The 12500-nt window shown below is 44.4% G+C and overlaps 1 protein-coding gene across 2 annotated transcripts in view; it reads right to left on the bottom strand.

Annotated features, from left to right (window-relative positions):
- Window positions 1–5722, bottom strand: part of boc (BOC cell adhesion associated, oncogene regulated) — a 46749-nt gene extending 41027 nt beyond the window's left edge. For both annotated transcript variants that reach the window (XM_080751929.1, XM_080751930.1), the window contains exon 1: window positions 5561–5722. The gene's annotated coding sequence lies outside the window, so the exon portion shown is untranslated. The remainder of the gene's footprint in view (window positions 1–5560) is intronic.
- Window positions 5723–12500: the final 6778 nt, after the last annotated feature.

Raw genomic sequence — 12500 nt, 5'->3', positions numbered from 1 at the left:
GAGACACAGAAAGAGAAGGGGTGGGGGAGAGAGAGAGAGAGAGAGAGAGAAAGGGGCCCCCAGTCCCTTTGGCAGCTCATGCATCAGAGTGAATGGAACCAATTATAAATCAAGAGCAATTTCTGCCCATTATTCAGCAGGAACTGAGACCCAGGCTCGCTGGCCTGACTCCCCTGCAACTCTCTCTGGGAGATGAAGAGAGAGAATAGGGAGGAAAGGAAAGAGAGGAGGAGGAGGGGGTGGAGGGGGGGGCGAATGAATGGATAAAGTGAAACGTTATATGAAAACCAGATATGAGGCATTAGAAATTGTGAGATAAGGCAGAGCGAGAGAAAGAGGGAGAGAGAAACGATGGAATGGAGAAATATTTCACCATCATGTGAAAAACAGACGTGAGAATGTGTTTAGAGTCAGAGAGAGAAAGGGCTGATGGAAAACAGAACAGAACAGAAGGATGATGTTATGTGAAAAACAACAGATAGATATGAGAGGAATGAGATAACTTGATCAGGCGATGTGATGGTGAGAAGATGATGCATGATGACAGAGGGGACAGTAAAGATCAGTGTTCATCTATAGCCTCCTGGTTGAATTAGCATGGACGATTGTGCTGTGTAGAATGTCAACTATGATCTAGATGAAGCAGTTACACACTGGCTATTCCATGGCTATTCCATGGTTGTAAAATGAAAGCTGCCGGGTCTATAAGAGCAGAAACAGCTGGAGAAGCCTCGTTTCAAAGAAAGCTCTCAGTTTCAGGAGCTGGATTAGCGTGCATATGTGTGTATGTGCATGCATGTGCGTACACTTCGATGATGTGTGCGTGAGAGGGAAAGAGACATGGCAATGCAGAGCAGAAACGCTGCCATTTGTCCTGTCAGTCAAGCCCATGGATTCAGTTTGTCCCCGGGGTGAGGGGTGGGGGGGGGGGGCTCTGCAAAATCATAAAATAAAATCTCACATGTTTCCCCATCACACATTGTTGGCCGGCAAACAGAGGAGTACTGTCGATGGAAAATTCCAGTAGTGATAACCTCAGGGGCCCCACTAACGAACTAATCTGGTGCCCAATGATTTATTCTGTTGAATCATGTCTTCTCCTGCCAGTTCGAACATTCTTCAATGATGAGTTTCTCTCTCTAGGGCAACATCTTATTCGTCTTATTATCGGTTAGTCTTTGAGCGCAGCCTCGGTTTTCCTCGACATTCTTTACTTTTCTGGTCATTTTACCAGCTCCTTCAGGACGGTTCCACAGACGCAAACAAACACACCACTATTCAAATAGACATACGAGAGTGGATGAGGTAATGTCCTAGGCTGTACTGCTTTTTTCCCTCCAGTGATTATGCAAGGCAAAATACATCAAATTAACTCAATTTCAATCCAAATCCAAAAAGTGTGCGTGTGCGTGCGTGTGCGTGTGTGTGTGTGTGTGTGTGTGTGTGTGTGTGTGTGTGTGTGTGTGTGTGTGTGTGTGTGTACTGTGTAGACATAGAAAGTGAATGGTCACAGCACTGACAGCAGTCAGAGTGCTATCTTGTGCTTGTGTCTGAATGATCTACAAGAGGGTGTCTGGGTTTCTCTTGGCTCGTTTTAACACTCCACTAATCTTTGTCCAAATATCTACACAGCACACACTGGGCTATTTGTCTGTGTGCACACAGACACACACTTACCAGTGTCTGGAGTTGATCAATGATCTAACAGACTCACTATGACAAACAACACATTGTGTGCGTGTGTGCATGGTGGAGGTAACTTTATTATCCAATCAGGGGCTTAACTTTTTGCCTTAAGTACTGGAACAAATCAGCTCAATTGCTCTAATACGCCTCAGATAATCTCTATTAGATCTTTTTATCACAATGAGGGAAGATGCCAAAAAGATCAAATGATGCCAATTAGAATAATTCTTACAATAATACTAATAATTCCAAGAAATTGCTTTCTTCTTGGGGAAAGCTGGAAACACAACTCTGAAGAACGTTTCTCCACCCTTCACCATCTTTCTTCATCTCAACTAATTCATCTACCATTTCTTAGTCCCTCCTGCATTCACATCCTCTCCCCACAACCTGCCACCCTTGATCATTTATTTCAACTGGATTATTTACATACACTGTGAGCCCCTCCAACTCAGAATAAACTTTCACCATCACCCTGTTTTATGTCACATTCCTCCCATCTCTGTGCTGCACGGAGCCAGGCTGGAGGGGAGAGAGAATGGAGAGAGGTATGTCGCCCCGAGGGAGGAGACTGGACCCATGGCCACCTGGTGCTCCAGGTGTCCCTCTTTGGTTATCCATGCCTGACTGGACACAGAATCCCCTCCAGGGCACCTAGCCCAGCCAAGCCCCAGTCCACAATCTGTCAGCGCACCAGGCCTAATGTAGCGCATGTCAACGGGCCAATAATGTTCAGCTCGGAGAAATTGTGCAGCCTTATTTGGCGATGAGTGTGTGGCTTGGTTTATGAAAAGCATATTATCCCAGCAAACCCCTGACTGAAATATGAATTGCACACTACCTCCCTCTCATGCACGTTTTCACTGTGTTCCCATTCTCATTCTGTGTCTAAAACACAGTTATAACACAGGACAGTACAGGTGATCTTCTGGCTTTATGACTGTGAGTGCACTCCATTGCCATCACTCTACTGTACTGTGAATGTATATGACCGTGTATTTACTCCATTCGCACACAGTTCATATTTGATAGCTGCTGCTATCAAATGGTCTCATCTTGCGCAACAGATTGACTGAGGTACTACTCTGCCTGTTTAGATTTGATTACACACATCCGATGTACATTTGACATCGTTGTTGTTTTGTTATTTGTCATTTTCCTTCTCTTAGGATTATTACTATGTAACCGCAATTTGTGGAGACTGAATAATTTAAATAATTCCCGTCCACTCTTTTACACCTGTGACGGGACGACAACAAACTTGTCTTTAAGTTAGCAACATAAGTTGAAGTTTAAGTTGAGAGAGATTCGGGGCCATGACTGACAGGCAGCATTCCAGTATAAAGAGATCATCCTGATTGGACAGGACCTAACACATACACACACAGGCCCATAGATTTGTGCCTGCAGGCTGTTTTGACTGCATGAGTATACCTGCTGTCGTTGAGATGAAAGCACGCCCTCGGGTAGGACTTTTTCTGCTTTTGTCAAATTATCAAAAACGTCACACACCCTCTGAAATAACAATACACCGACAACATCCTGAACTTTAAAGTACAGCAACAAATAGAGCGCTCGGGGTCAATCAATTGATGGATAAATGTCCATCAAGGTGGCATCATCATTACTTGTTCCTTGTTTTTGTTATCTTGGGTTTCAGATAGGTTATCCTTATGTGAATGATTTAAAAACAATGCAACAGTGAAACAAGTTCAATCCTATCCTAAGGGCTGGGGGAGGCATATCTTAGTACACATCTAAATCAAAAGGTATATATATGCTACAATCCATTTGATGCAAAGACCTAATATAAGATGGCCTGTCCCCACCAAATGTAACCTACAATGTACAGTAGGCCTATATGGTAGTGGTTCTCAAAGTGGATTCAAGGGAATCTGTGGGTTCCTTCAGGGGGTCTAAATTGACCCATACAAGTCTGTAACTCTGACAGTGTACAAATGGACAAAAATGTGTACAAAGTGTACAAATGGACAAAAATGGTTCCATTTGTACACTGTCAGAGTTAAGGGGAAACCTTGACATTTGAAAGTTTGAGAAACACTGCTATATGGTATACAGATCTAGGCGCACCCAAATGGTCTGGTCCTCAAGTTCCCATAGCTGATCAGAACACTCATCCCTTCATTAACCAAAGGCCAAAGCCACAGAATTAATCTACCCTTTATTTCCCCCTAAAAGCGGTCTGACCAATGGAAGAGTGCGTGTCTACTTCCAGTTAATTGCTGAGGTTTTGGCAGGGGACAGCAGTCTTGAATCTGTGCGTTCATCGGCGCATAGCTAATGGCTCCTCATATAAGCGACCAAATAAGGTCAAATGACTGTGAATGCCGAGCAGATAATCAGACTGGAATCAATTAGTTCGACTTTGATCCACCCGACCGCCAATGATCAACAACAACTAAACAACAAGACCCCTTTTCTATCTGAGAGCAGAGAGGGAGCCATCGCCAATCACAGTATGGCAAGCCAAATTAATTCCCCTGATGCGGTGTGGGCCTAATTGGAGGAGGCCAGGCCTATTCGTTTCGACTTTTAATCTAACTGACATTGATTCAAGCTCGAACAATCACGCCTCTTGTCCGATGCCATGTCTGCCACCGAACTGCCGAAAGGTTTCTCCTACCTCCAGGCGAGCCAGTCAGACTCTCTCAATGTAGCCTAATCCAAACAACAAAAAACGACACCTGGGGGTTTGAAACTTGAGCCCCTGCGGCTGTTCCTGCATCCCCTCCTCAATGCCCCCCGCGGACGCCAAGTGACTGACGCCCCTGGCGGAGAGAGAGTCGCCAAGAGCTCGTTAAGCAAGCATCCATCCGCGGGATTAAAGACAAACAATTTCTCATTAAACCATCCCTGAATAAAACGAGGATGATAGCCTATCAAACGCACTCGGGACGCCCTGTGTGACAGGCTATTCAAGATATATGCATTCCATCGCATTGATGGTTTGAGAATTGCTGAGCAGCTGTCAATTTATTGTAAGCCCTAATTAGGTTATTCTTCCTAGAAGTTTTGGTTTGGTGGTGGTGAGAGGGGGGAGCTTTAGAAAAGCACACAATTAGTGATGTTATAGCCTAGCTTGCATCATGCGAATAATAAAGTCTGTTATGTCCATTCTGTGCAGAAAACAGACCAATAAAGAAAAGTGTAGGCATGGAACCAATGGAGAGGAAATTTGGCAGCGCTGTAACTGAGTCTGTTTTCAGTTACCCCTATGGCAGCCACTGGGACTGTATAGGCTGAGGCCTGCAAAAAAAACACACACACACATTTTCTCTCAAAAATGGGACGTGGAGTCCACCAAACGTCTGTTTTTCTGTCCAAGTCACCCCCCAAAAAACGCGTACTGGGCAGTTGTCCGTATTGTGCCTAACGATTTTTTGACAGAAATCCAACAAATAAAAAGGAAAATAATGGACGCAGGTCCCCCGTTCCATCAGCAACAAGCTAAAGACCCCAACAAAAGTTGTTTTCTTTAAATGGGTAACATCGTACGGCTACACATCGCATAACCACAGCGACCGTTACTTGACCGTTACGAATACAGATACTGATTTACTCCCAAATCGTGTTTAAAATGTTTTATTTTGGACATCACCCAGCGAGAAACGAAACAATTGTTGCTATCCATAGTCTCAAACTTGCAACATAGTAGCCTTAATCTCAGACAAAACTTCTAAACAAAACTTTCAGTATTTATGAAATAACATTTGCATTGGGGGGAAAAGCAATTCGTGCCTGCCCTGAAACTTTGCATTAATGTGATTTATCTAAAACTTTGTCTTTATAACACGTTAATATCCCGTCGCGGGATCGCACAAAAACATTGACCATTACAAGGGATAAAACTCACCAAAACTGCTATATTTGGTGTTCACACCCTGTTGCAGGAACCCGATCTCCTGTTCGCCTCTCTTCTGCCGTGAGTTTAGTCCAAAAAAACACTTTTAACTGTTTTACTTTTCCCTCTAAAGCCTCGCTGCTTTAGTAATTTACTGCGATGCCACCGACATTTTCTTCGGCTCCCCAAGTTCTCACATTGAAAGGCCGTTTTTGGATGACTGAGCTCTCAAACAATTCCTCCCTTTTGCGACGCCTTTTCGGGTCCTCCCACTTCCCAAGAAGGAGGAGGGATCTGAACAATGGGGGAACTCGCTCCCAAATCCCAAAGTTGGGTAGAGGGAGTTCTGTAGTTCCCCCTGCACGCCACGGTCTACAGCAGTGGTTCTCAAACTTCAAAATGTCAAGGTCTCCCCAGTGTGCATTACAAATGGAACCAAATCCCATTAGGGTACATTTGGTTCCATTTGTACACTGTACTGTAATTTAGACCCCCGTAACCCACACACCGAGTCCCTTGAATCCACTTTGAGAACCATTGACTGGCTTATAGGTTTCTGAGGAGTTGCAATGGTAAGGCAATTGTAGTGCATACAATTACAACCGGGGAGAGGGGGGTGACACACACAACTGGCAATCCACGGTCAACACAACTAACGAAAAACATAGGTGAAGAAGACAACTTTTCGTGACGAATGGTAGGACAGCTAGGACTATGGTATTATGGGGGAAAAGAACAGCCCCCGCCTCCCCCTCCTCCTTCCCCACTCCCCCTGCAGGCCGGGGGTCTGTTCCCCCTGATTTGGTATGCGTTGGTCCCCACAGAGAGCTTGTATTGACCCCTGTCCATTGAGGCCTTCAGGCTCTCTGGTGCAGCTGTGCCGCGTTGTGTTGTGGACGGCCCGGGACGGGACTGACCCGTCCAGGCACGGCACTAGCCTAGCACAGCTAAACTATCCACCCATGTTAACACAAGGGAGGAATAATATATTATATATATATTATTACACATATAATATACTCACGCAGTTAACTGCAGTATATAGTATGGCTAAGCCAGGCTAGCACGGCTCTACACAGCTATGGCGTTCTCTCTCTTTCTCGCTCTCTCTGTCTCTCTGTCTCACTCGCTCAAGACACTCGCTTGCTCACTCACTCACACACACACACACACACACATGCACACACACACTCTGTCTGTCTGTCTGTCTGTCTGTCTGTCTGTCTGTCTGTCTGTCTGTCTGTCTGTCTGTCTCTCTCTCTCTCATACCACAGTGATCACAGCAAGAGCCCCCTGCATGCTGTTCTGTTCTGGAATTCTCCCTCCACTTAAATCAGTGCACTTTGAAATGGAAGGGGGCCACAATGAGCCGTCCCTGTCCAGTTCATTAATAATGGACTATTCTAAGATCACAGGGTTTGATAGAGGGCCGGTTGGTGGGCGTTTGGTGGGAAGCTAGCGGCCACTGCCCTCACTGAATGCACGGAACTCCCACCACGTACCTGAGGGGTTATTGCAACCCAGCGGGATGCTATTCATTGACACCTGTTACTCTTGTTCAGGTGGAAATGTGCTTGTGTGCGTGTCCGCATAGGCATCCTATACGTCTCTACTGGTCTATTCCTCCTTGTGGGTTTTCACAGATGATGTCAGCATGGAATTTCTGATATATATTGTTTAAATGTTTGCTCCTCAATGAATAAAAAAAAATCCATTCCACATTACAATATGCACCACCATCCAGACTCTTATCTTTTAATTATTATCATTACAAACTAATGAAAGAACCCTTGTTGTAAAAAAGACAAAAGTTGTCCAAAATAGCAGGATGTTTCCACTTCAAGATGCTCTGAGCTCGAGGAGCCAGCGTCATTAATTGTTGGTCTGTTCCAGTGTTGTGGTGTCGTTTGCCAATGCTCAGCGCACTCGGCCAATGTTTTGATGGTGTTGCTACTGCACAGGGCGTTGTTTGTATGTGGTTCCCTCGCTCGCTCTACTTCCACAAAAAGACACAGAGAGAGAGAGAGAGAGCGAGAGCGAGAGAGAGAGAGAGAGAGAGAGAGAGAGAGAGAGAGAGAGAGAGAGAGAGAAAGAGATGGGGTCCATTCCACACCTCCCCCTCTCCATCTCTCCATGCTGGGCAGTATGAATTAGCATGGGACAAAGGGCTTTGTGGCTCGGCCATGAAAGGCCTATTAACCATACTGCATCCCCCAGAGGCCCTGCCTGCGGGACACCGCCTCCCAGAATGCCACTCTCTCAGCAGGCCGCAATCCCAGCATGCACCGCTCCGCTTCAGCACTAGCCTCCGCCACCCCCCCCCCCCCCCCCCCCCACGCCACACAGATTGTCATGTAGATGATTATAAATGTTGTTATGAAAGTAACGGAGAGTGGCGATAGCAGAGAATGAGAGCCGGGGGTGCGTGGGGGGTTCGATGATGGTGGCAGCCTCTGTGTGTGTGTGTGTGTGTGTGTGTATTAGGGATGGGACGATAAGCGATATTATCGTATATCGTGATAAAAAACACTCACGACAATCGTATCGTGGAGATTTAATTTATCGTGATATCGTCCTCTGTCATGCACTGGGATCAATTCACATTTTATTTGCAGAGCTGCATATCCACTGCCACTTAAACCCTCTATAATTGGTAAAAGGTACTCATAATATACATACTTGATACAGTCCTTTTTTCACTCTATCAAATGTCTTTGCCAAAATATAGCCCATCTACAAGCTCACAACGCGCCGCGTTGTGACGCGTTGTGAGCTTGTAGATCTGCTATTTTTTGTCAAATGTTCCGCCCCAGGATAATGAATTTTGATTATCGCGATAATATCGCAAATCGCAGATTTCTTTTGTCACAATAATCGTGATATGACATTTTCATATCGTCCCATCATCCCTAGTGTGTATGTGTGCGATGTGATGTGATGTAATGTGATTTGCGAGTTTTAACATATAAAAGAATAAATAAAAGCCCCTGTGTTGGATTGTATGAGAGTGTTTGAGACGTTTAAGGTGTTGGAATGTCTTGGGCTGTGAATTTGGCTCGGGCGTGAAATGTCATTGTGTGCTTGAGTGCAGAAACCAAGTGTGCCCAACGTTTGTGTGTGCGTGCGTGCGTGCGTGCGACGTGCGCGTGTGTGTGTGTGTGTGTGTGTGTGTGTGTGTGTGTGTGTGGTGATTTCTTCTCCTGTGATGGGTCTGTAGATGCGTCTCCTTGCTGAACTCCAAGCTCCATTGTTTAGGCAGTTGCCGTGACAACGACCCATTCTCTCTCTGTCTCACTGTCTCCTGCTGACCTTAGCAGCTGTGTCACTTCCTCCATGACAAACCCGCGCACACACACACACACACACACACACACACACACACACACACACACACACACACACACACACACACACACACACACACACACACACACACACACACACACACACACACACACACACACACAGGTGTACAGCATCAATGCCCTTTCACGCACACTCACAAAGGCATGACAGAGAAACAGTGAGAGTGTGATGCTAGCCTATTTTATCATCACACTTGTCTGTTAATTATACACAATAATGTGTAAATTGTGTTAAACGTGCTAGAGCGGGAGGTTACTGCAGGTCAGCAGTGGCACAGTAGGTTGTGGGAACAGTGGTGTGAAGTAACTATGTATTTACTTAAAGTACGTAATGTACTTACTTAAGCCGATCTGGGAAGCTCACAACATGTCGCAAAGTGATGCGTTGTGAGCTTGCCACCCTGACCCTGCTAGTAAATTCACACCTGTATACTGTATACATACCCCACATATACCTACTTAAAATGTAACTCCACCTAGTCGCCACACCATCCTGCCCCAGCCTCGGCAACCTCTGTACATAGGAGCGGATTAGGAGGACTGGAAAACAGGACAGCCTTTAATGGAGGGAAGGTAAAAAAAACAGATATTAGGCTAAAAAGCAAAGCAGGTCACAAAATCATGGCAGATCTCTCCACACTATAGGGTTAATTTCACATTTGAAAAGATTTTGAAAAAAAAAATGTCTTTACCGTCTGGCGTAGTTTGTTTAGTCTTAGTTTAGTCTTAGCTGACTAAGTATAAAAATGTGCATTAAGACTTTGCATTGATTTAGAGCTTGTAGATCTGCTATTTTTACTTCTATTGTATGCAATACTAGAATGACAAAGTAGAAAGTAGCAATATGCAATATGGCCCTCTGGAGTGAAGATGGAAATATAGTGGCCCTCACCATCATCAAAGTTGCCCACCCCTGCTGTAAGGCAACTAGACTATTGTTCTTGTAATTCGGTGGTTCTCAACCTTTTCAGGCCGCAACCCCCAAAATAATCATATTTAATTTTAACTGGGGACCCCTCCACCCTGACGAGCACTAAGAGTTGGGGCATTACATTTTGTATAACACGGTTCTATTGTGAAAATAGCAGATCTACATGCGTTGCGAGGCGTTGTGAGCATCAGCTATTTTCACAATGTCTAATATTTGACAATATGGCCAATGTTAATTTTTTTTAAGGGTTTTAAAAGGGTCTTAAAAGTCCTTAAATTGTCACTTTAGAAATGTGCATAAACCTTAATGTTTCTAGTTTCCTGTGGGTGTGTGAAGGTGTGTGAATGTAATGCACATTGTAAAGAGCTTTGGATAAAGGCGCTATATAAATGCACCATTTTAGGTCAACCTCACAGACTGGAGCCACCATAATTCCAGGCCATCTTTGTCTGCAAAAGAGTCAGTGTTTACACTCGAGTTAAATTAGGATTAGGATTAACATGTAGGATTTAACAGAAGCAAGGTAAACACATACATCAAATGCAGAGAGACAGTGTATTCATGCCTCTGTCAACTAGGATCACAGTTAAACCAAGAACCTAGCATCAGTTTAAAACAATAACAATATGTTATCAAAAGAATAATCTGCACATTGAAAACTATAGGATACCAACAATGATCACAGCATCTGTCTAAATATTTAATTCAATTCAATTAAAATTAAAATGAGCTTTATTGACATGAGAAAACATATGTTTACATTGCCAAAGCAAATGTCAAAATATAATAAATACAGTTGAAAAAGGGGAACATACAGTATATTACAGTTGGAGGGGGTACAGCAATGTGTAAACAGAGCTATGTCACATTTCGTTTGTTATACATGTTATATATACAGGGTATAAAGCTTTTTGAAACAAATAGCATTTCTTCCTCAAAACAATTTTAAATAGTATACAGAAAATTCTCAGTACTGTGGTGGTCACGCAATAAATAAAATGCTATCTAAATTAAATCTTTACCTTTCTGTGAATATCATGACAGCTGTTTTCTCACTAAAACTTTGTGTTCTATTTCCCCAGTGACAAAAGCTCATATATCAAATTTCACTTTATCACCCATATGCAGAAGGTTTTCACATTCCTGCATAGTGCATAAAATAAGACATTTAGCATAATGGGAGGGTAGTTTTGTTATAGCAGCACAGCAGCTCTACTATTAAGACGCCCTTGGCCATCTGGCCAGTGATGTATATCGGACCAGTTACAGATGTCGCCTCCATATATGGGCATTCCCATATGAAGTCCTGTTAGATATGGGCTTAATATTGATGACATCAGGGATCTCCATGTATGGGCATAAAAGGGGTTCTGTTAGTGTGGTTCCCCTGACATCACAGTGATGTCAGAGAGTGATGTCAGAGCGGCAAACCCATTCTGTTAGATAGGTTCCCCTGACATCACAGTGACTTCAGAGCATGATGTCAGAGTGGAAAACCCATAGTGATTGAAAAAAAGAAAAAAATCACACCAGTGTGAAGTGAGCGGTGCTGATGATGACAATGATGATAGACCCACATGACGTCTCATCATTATATTGTCCAATCAAAAAAGGGAAATACATGGATACGTAATAAGTATTTGATGGCCTGATCTGGCAAAAATCACCCATAATGACATGCTCAAAATAGTTATGCCAGGTTGAAAGTTTTAAACTCCTGCTACCAAGAAGTGGAAGACGAGCTCACGTCCAACATGAGATTTCAAAGTAGAAATTAATTTCACATGTTCCACGAAGGAGCCAAAGATCTCACTGCCTTCTTGAGTTGCAGCGTCACGCATGTTTGAACCTCATAAAGATAAGGATGATCTGTAGTACTGCGCTGTGCCGTGGGCATGTACGTACATCCAGACACAAACACAATTCTCACCACCACTAACAGACGAGAGATTTACTGCCGTCTTTCCTTTTCAGATGCCTTTCCCCAAAGTATGCACAAGTGTCACGCACGCACGCACACGCGCACACACACACAGGGGAGCATCTCTTAGGGAAGCTGTGCATCGCTGCCTCAGGGACTTTTCATATCCGGAGTTCTTATTATTCTTACTGCTTCTTATACTGTAGTAAAGCTTTCCCTCTCTCTCTCTGTGTGTGTGTGTGTGTGTGTGTGTGTGTGTGTGTGTGTGTGTGTGTGTGTGTGTGTGTGTGTGTGTGTGTGTGTGTGTGTGTGTGTGATATATGAGTGCATATATGTGTCTGTGTAGTCTATGTGGGAGGCTGGGTGGATATGCAGTCCAATAGGCTGTTATTGGGTCTTCATTCCAGCGTGATTGTGCTGGTGGGTTGCAGAGCCAAGCTCAGGTGGTGTCAGGCCCCAGGGTGAGTTCCAGCGTGTGTCATGAAGTGGAATGTTCTGCACTCTGATTAGATGTTCTTTCACTGACTGAGCTGCCTCACATCTCTACTGAGACAGTGGGTTTGTTGCACACGCACGCACGCACGCACGCACGCACGCACGCACGCACGCACGCAGTGGGGCGGCAGTGGCTCAGGGGTAGAGTTGCCGTCTTAGAACACATGAGGGTTCCCGAAGGGTTCCCAGTTCGATCCCTGACTCCCCCATGCAGAGTTAGTGTCGAAGAGTCCTTGAGAA

The sequence above is a fragment of the Nannobrachium achirus genome (genome assembly GCF_963921795.1).
Source record: "Nannobrachium achirus genome assembly, chromosome: 21".
NCBI lineage: Eukaryota > Metazoa > Chordata > Actinopteri > Myctophiformes > Myctophidae > Nannobrachium > Nannobrachium achirus.
This window is presented reverse-complemented; position numbering and strand designations above follow the sequence as displayed.